At 37.7% G+C, this 7500-nt stretch overlaps 2 protein-coding genes and 1 pseudogene across 1 annotated transcript in view; 1 reads left to right on the plus strand and 2 right to left on the minus strand.

Moving 5' to 3' along the window:
* LOC137997501 (neuropeptide FF receptor 1-like) overlaps positions 1-4520 on the minus strand; it is a 37741-nt gene extending 33221 nt beyond the window's left edge. Inside the window, exon 1 of the mRNA XM_068843545.1 lies at positions 4353-4520. The gene's annotated coding sequence lies outside the window, so the exon portion shown is untranslated. The remainder of the gene's footprint in view (positions 1-4352) is intronic.
* Positions 1-7500, minus strand: part of LOC137997499 (neuropeptide FF receptor 1-like) — a 259845-nt gene that overhangs the window by 92895 nt on the left and 159450 nt on the right.
* Positions 1-7500, plus strand: part of LOC137997504 (dynein light chain Tctex-type 5-B-like) — a 192007-nt pseudogene that overhangs the window by 60536 nt on the left and 123971 nt on the right.

Here is a 7500-nt window from a genome sequence, read left to right on the forward strand (position 1 = left end):
AATGGCAAGTGGAATCATAGCCTCTTCTAAATCAGCATGGACTGAAAACAATGACCAGCTCCCAACGTCAGTGGCTTCATTGCTCAGTTGGTTAGAGCGTCGCACCGGAATCGCGAGGTCACGGGTTCAAACCCCGTTGAAGTCCTTAATTTTTCAGGCTTCTCTACGCAATTGCAAAAATTGCGTTCATAACTGCGAAGATCATAGCTTCGCTTGATTTCATATCCGCAGTTCATATATGATTCATTTCATATACCATTTCATCATTGAAGTGGTATTTTGTTGAAAATGAAAATAAGAAAATTGTTATTGATAACTCCGCTAACCGTCCTCCAAAGAGGGATGGAAAAGAGCTTGGTGATGTTCTGAACCGTGATTTCCCCTTCAAGAAGTGACAAGAAAGACGAGCGATTGAAGGTAATCTGAGAGAAACGCGTTTCATAATTAAAACAAAAACTGATTTGACTTGATAGTTGTTTTTTGGTTGATTCGGGGCCCGAAAGCAGCATTTTTAGAGTATGGCCAGTATGCCGTTTGTTGCAAACACAAATATCCAGAAATATTTGCAGATTCCAATAAGACTGAATCTGTGCTGGCTGATGTTCGAAGTTATCCGCTCGGTTTCACTTATGTACTCAAACGATTAAGTGCCATGGTTGTGCCAGCGACAAACGGCAGCATTCTTTCTGTATTTCTCTGTTGTGTACTTCTGTGACAACTACCCAGCATTGCAGTTCTAGTGGTTAAGAATTGAGTTTAAAATAATAAAACAAAACTGATTTCACGTTGCCAAAATCATGGATTTTATCATATAGATTGAGACTAGGAGTTTCAGTGTGAAAGTGAGTGCTGGCGTGGAAACTGAGAACAGTGACTGGCATTTTTTTTTACTGAAAGCTGAAAATTTTTTGAAGCAAGAGGGTACGGGAAATGTGCGTGAAAGTATTAAAAGAGCTAAGAAAGGTGTGCATATCTTTAGTTTAAGGCAGGCGTTACTATTTTTATAAGCAAAGGGATAATTTCAAAACAATGGCATGTCAGTTCATTTTTTGAATTTAAACTTCTGTTCTTCTGAAATTTCTGGCCCCTTTTCAGCAAAAAAGATACCTTTTGAGAAATGCTGAACCTAGTTGAACAAACGGCAATTTAAATTTATTGTTGTGCTTAAGAATAGACTGTGAGCAGTCTCTTATTTTTCTTTGAAATAGTAGAGCGCGCGATTGCGTGACACGCCTCCTTTTTTACCACTAGCATTTGCATAAAATAATAATTTCATCCTTTGTGCGTGGCTCTGAGGAAAGAAGGACGACTGCCCGTTGTCTAGCTCGAGAACTGATTTTGTCTTCGCTCAACGATTGAAGACGTTTAAGAAAAAATTGACTCGACGGTCAAATGTAAGAGCTTCAAAGACTGAACATGTACGGTTAAATGATGATCAATGACGACCCACTAGTACCCACTAGTACGGCTGTGAGGCCGTAAGATTTCCTCCTACGTGTGCGTGACGTCATCACTGGTATCAATACCCCGGATTAAAGACATGATAACGCCACAATCGACTGCGCATGCTTCCGATCTTACATCCCACAAATTTTGAGTTTTTTCGTTAAGGCTCGCCAGCAATCATTTGGGTTTGCATTGAACGACTAACCGCAGTTTTCTGTTTGTCATACCGTAAAAAAAAATGGTTTCTTGAATTTTAGAAATTGCCGCGACTTAAGTCTTAATCGTTGTAATCGGTCTTTTAATAACAAGATTTGAAGGTAAATTACGTTCCAAAATGTCTTTGAGTGGTTTTGGGGTTCCGAAATTTGGGAACGTCCTTTGCTAGTTTTGGGGTTCCGAAATACGGAAACTTCTTTGGCTGGTTTTGGGGTTCCGAAATTCGGAAACTTCTTTGGCTGGTTTTGGGGTTCCGAAATTCGGAAACTTCTTTGGCTGGTTTTGGGGTTCCGAAATTCGGAAACTTCTTTGACTGGTTTTGGGGTTCCGAAATTCGGAAACTTCTTTGGCTGGTTTTGGGGTTCCGAAATTCGGAAACTTCTTTGGCTGGTTTTGGGGTTCCAAAATTCGGAAACTTCTTTGGCTGGTTTTGGGGTTCCGAAAGTCGGAATCTTCTTTCGATGGTTTTGGGGTTCCGAAATTCGGAAACTTCTTTGGGTGGTTTTGGGGCTCCGAAATTCAGAGGTTGGCGGTCGCAATGCTTCGAAGAAGCTATTCCTTATTATTTCCGAGTTACGATCGTCCCAAAATCTCGAGATAACATAGAACCAGTGATTTGCTCTTAGAAAATTTGGGCATCCGACGGAAATAAGAATTCTTTCTGCTCAATTTTAACACGATTTTGAGATTACGACTACATATAGAAAATTCTCTCCTGTTTAAGGAAGCAATTTTCAAACTCCGTGTAATATCTTGATGTACGTTTTTGACATTTTTACTCTTTTTTCCGCAGAAACCCCTAAGATTCCTTGCTTTAAATTCATTAATCCGACAGAAATTTCAGGATTACCCGTTAGAATAAGCTATTTTCCGACTGAATCTAAGTAATTAGTCTGAAATTTTGAAAAATGTAATGCCACAATTTAGTTTGGAACGCGTTATGTACTTCAAGTAGTTTCTAACTTCGTAAACCCACTAGTGTTTAAACTAAATGACGCAACACCCAGGAAACTATTCTCATCTTGCTGGATCCTTTTAACAGGCCTTAACTTTACTATATACCACACCCGGCATAACCATGCTCAGTGTCAATCATTTGCATCATGTTTGCTCAACTATGGTTTCGAAATAAACCGGTTATTATCTGTGTGAGAAGGACTAATCAATAAAGTACTGAAGCCTTCGATGGTCGGAGCAAACATGGAGTTTAATTAATTTGTTAATCAAACGTTAAAAACTGTTTTCAAAGACTATAAACAATCGCTACCTTGAGCAATTCAAGTGATAAGTTTTCCGATTACATTAAACGTCGGCACATATAGCAAATGTTATTCAGTAGCTGTTCCTTGTCAAGACCAAGGAAACTGCAAAAAACATTTAAATCAAACCATGTTTGAAACTTTTCCGAAAAGTCGTGTCTAGAAAAATGATGACCTTGTATTAGTGACCAACATACAAACCTCCTTCAAGCAGCTGTTAGCCTTTTGGTTCGAAGAGAAAAGACGAGAATGATGAAATAGCTTCTAAGATATGCTTTAGCTAAAATGTCCACACCCGTAACTGTGCCGCTTCCATCAGCAAGCCAGAATAACAGTTCAAACCTCAGACATATCAGCTAGATCGACCTTTCGTGCAAAACACAGCAACGGATCGAAGTCTCCGTTTTGGACAAATTTCCTCAATTTTTTTCTTCAATCCTCCTTTGTAGGGAAAAGATACATTGATATACCTGAGGTCAAACTAGGATTTTGCAGGCTCTTTGATTGTCTTGTTGTTTTTACCATTTAGCCAAATAATCCGGATGGAATGATCGTTTCATAAAGGTAAGCGATTTTCTGAATTTAATGACCAACCGGATGAGAATGGCGCTTACCATTTTACTTTACATTTTGGGTGGTCTGTCTGAGTATGGGGTCTTTGGCTCTTTTCCGGCATTTTTCTTTCTTTTTTTTATCTGTTTTTGTATTTTGTAAGCTGTCATTAAACTGTAATAAACTACTCTGCATTCCATCCGGCATCCCGCATATTTACTCGATCTTGTGAGAAAGGGCATGGAAACGGAACTGTTCTCACAAATGGTAAGGGCATTTCCCGAATTCCACTCCGAACGGAAAAGAGGACTACCTCTGGAGGTTGTCCACAATTTCCGAAAAGATTTTCTGGAAAATTGCCTTTCCATTTGACCTCAAACCGAAATTTCCAGATTTTTGGCTAGATGGTAAGCACCCTATATTTCCCGCTGTAATCCAACACAACTGACGACGTCATGAAGACCTTTTTGGTCGCAAAGGAAATGTCGCCATTTTTTGGCCAAAATGCCGAAGTTTGTGCTGCAAAAAAACTCACTTAGTACATTTGTAGGAAGATTCTAAAAACGAAATCCTATCACTCCAAAGCCTGAATTTTAAGGATATGAAGTAGAAAGTGGTGGTGAAATTTCGAGTCATGTGCATTTTAAAGGATGACAAAGGGGAAAATGAGTATTTTCATGAAGAAGGAAATATGTTTTATTGTTTGTCACATATAAAACTGGAAAACTGTAAATAGTCTGTCCTTAAAAATATAATTTTAGTTCACCGTGTTACTGAAGCCTGTCCTTGGTAGATTTTAGAAAGATTTTGTGTCATTACTTGCTTTCAGGTAATGTTTCAAAAACATATATTAACATAAACTAAGTCACCTGTGCTTACCTTTTGAAAAAAGACATTAATCCATTTGTTTTTCGGGGTTATTGTTTGGAAAAATGCTGCGTATCTGGAGAAGATAGCCCCCTGATAGTGAAGCTGCTCATATGACAGTACTTTCAGCAGTAGTGAAATTCCAGGAGATTAAAATGTGCAGTACACGTTGAGGTTTTAAGGTATTGGTGCTGCCCACAGCAAGCCAAGACAGGAATATTTGAAAATGGCAGAGAAAAAAATGAAAGCAAGCTGTCAGGTCCAAGTGCAGCTGAAACCAGAGCCAACTAATGAAAAGGACAAAAATGCCATAGCCATTGACATGAACCATGGTAATGGATGCTTTCATTGGCTACATTGCCAGAGAACCCACAGGTTTATTGCATACACTAATTGCAAATCAGAAAATTGTTGACATAACTGTCCAGTACAAAATCTTCAGAGTTTTTATTTTGCGAAAATTGGATATATTCCTTTACTTTCAATAATAAGAAAGGAAAAGTGGAAAAAGTATGTAATGACAAGGTGCCACAGTGCTCGGTTAAATGATATTAAGAACTACATAAGTGTGTCTTACAACTACTGTCTAATTGTATCTGTAACAGTATTGTTGATTTTGCTTTGATCCCTATAAATTTCGGATCACTAGACTTTCAGCTAGGAATCCAAACAGATGAAAAAATTTCAGGGAATAAAAATATGCCTACATGTATATCTACCGTATAAATACCAAAATACGTTTAACAATGCTATGTTTAAGTGGTTTTGAACTATATTCTCGTTGGGTGCCCAGATCGTCATTCTAAAATGTGTGAGTACAGAATCTCCTTGCTTAGTGCACAACACGTTTAGAGATCGTTCTTCTCATGTTGTAGGTTGACCCTCAAGAAAGCGACGAGGACAGCACCCTCCTCAGAAACAGCCATTGCTCAACCGCCTCGAGCTCCAAAGGAAACTTTGCCAGTTGCTCCATTGTTAGATGTTGACGGGATGAATGTTGAATGCAACTGTCCTCTTTCCCAGAAACGGCTGACCATGGAATATTTTTTGGTCGAACATAAGGGTGAGAGAGTGAGTTTAAAGGATGACAAAGAGGAAAATGAGTATGTTCATGAAGAAGGAAAATTAATATGTAATATGTTTTATTGTTTGTCACATATATAATGGACTGGAAAACTGTAAATAGTCTGTCCTTAAAAATATAATTTTAGTTCACCATGTCACTGAAGCCTCTCCTTGGTAGATTTTAGAAAGGTTTTGTGTCATTACTTGCTTTCAGGTAATGTTTCAAAACATATCTTAACATAAACTAAGTCACCTATGCTTACCTTTTGAAAAAAGACATTAATTCATTTGTTTTTTGGGGTTATTGTTCAGAGAAATGCTGGGTATCTGGTGAAGATAGCCCCCTGATAGTGAAACTGCTCACATGACTGTCAGGGGCACACAAGGTCAATTTTCGGAAATATCTGTTCGGAAGACGACTTGAGATCTAGAATTTTCGGAACATTTGTTGTAAAATTTCTAACTTGCCTGCCTGTCCTAGGATTTTCGAACATCTAAAAAATGGTATAATTGCCCATTTCTAACGGATTTTTACCCTAAAAAGGTCACCTAGAATTTTTGGGAGCCTTTTTTCCGACTGAAATTTTCGAAAAGATAAGTTTTAATCCCTATAATTTTCGGATCACTAGACTTTTAGCTAGGAAATCCAAACAGATGAAAAATTTCTAGGGGATAAAAATATGCCTATATCTACCGTTTAAATACTAAAATACGTTTAACAATGTTATGTTTAAGTGGTATTGAACTATATTCTCGTTGAGTGCCCCTGCGACTGTGCTTTCAGCAGTAGTGAAATTCCAGGAGATTAAACTGTGCAGTACACGTTGGAGCTTTTTTTGTGTGCGAAAATTAGATATAACCCTTTAATTTCAATAATAAGAAAGGAAAAGTGGGAAAAATATATTTTGCCATACAAGGTGCCACAGTGCTCGGTGAAATAATATTAAGAACTGCATAAGTATTTCTTACAACTACTGTCTATTTGTATCTGTAACAATACAGTAACTGTTGATTTTGTTTTATTTTACCGGTGTTAACTATTCATAAGTATAAAATCTATGAGCAAATTTTTGTTATTAGTTATTATACATGTATATTTAAGTACTTTGTTGAGTCTTACAGCAACTTAAACTTTTTGTGGTAGTGCACTGTAAGTGCACTACACACGATGTCACCGGGTTGTAAGAGCGTAAGAGTGTAAAAACTGTATATCAATATTTATTTAATTTTGCATCAATATTTGTTTTTTGCGGGCTGACAAAATCTGCACCTTGCTTGGTTTGCATTTTTTGAGCGTTAAAATACAACTTTCGGTCCTTTCTTTTCTGACAGAAAGTCCTATAATTTTAAGTCACCCATCCAAATAATAACCCTGCCGGATAGGGTTTAACTTCAGTGAAATTTTGTCTTGGAAAGCTATCAGGCTTGTGGTGATAAAGAAGTTGTCAGCGTCAAATCAACCTTTCTCCATTCCCTTTTATTTTCTTCAATCTTTCTTGGCTTAATAACGAAAGGTTTTGAAAAACATTTCAGAATAAAAAGTAGCGACATAAAAACATGACGTTTTGGCGACGACATGTTACCATTATCAAATGCAAATTATTGTAAGTTATGTAGCGTTATTAGCGTTATGTGGCGGGGGAAGTCAAGATGACTTCGCACGACGTTCCGAAGTCATCTTGACTTCATTATCAAGTGATAAATGTAATGGTCCTTTCAAGTTTAAAATTTGGGTAGTGTGGTACCTCATTTTTACGAGCTTCAAGATTGGCCAAAAGAACAATAGAACGAACAAAGATAACAATGGATTTAGCACAGAAAACATTAGAAAGTACGAGACTATGCAGCCAATGAAATATAGTGTTCAACAAGAGGTACGACCCTACCCTTAGCTTTTGGCAGTGTTTGCACGAACGCGGTTTCATTTGTAACCGCATCGTTTTCCATGCGGTTGCACCTTCTGTTTGCACGACATCGATGGAGACTGTTGCCGAAACCGTATCGATTTGAAACCGCTGCCGAACGTGGAGCGATTTCAAAACGATGCTGTTCATCTGTCTTGTAAACAATTTAAATACAGTTACTATTTAAGCGC

Source organism: Montipora foliosa, chromosome 3 (genome assembly GCF_036669935.1).
Source record: "Montipora foliosa isolate CH-2021 chromosome 3, ASM3666993v2, whole genome shotgun sequence".
Taxonomy (NCBI): domain Eukaryota; kingdom Metazoa; phylum Cnidaria; class Anthozoa; order Scleractinia; family Acroporidae; genus Montipora; species Montipora foliosa.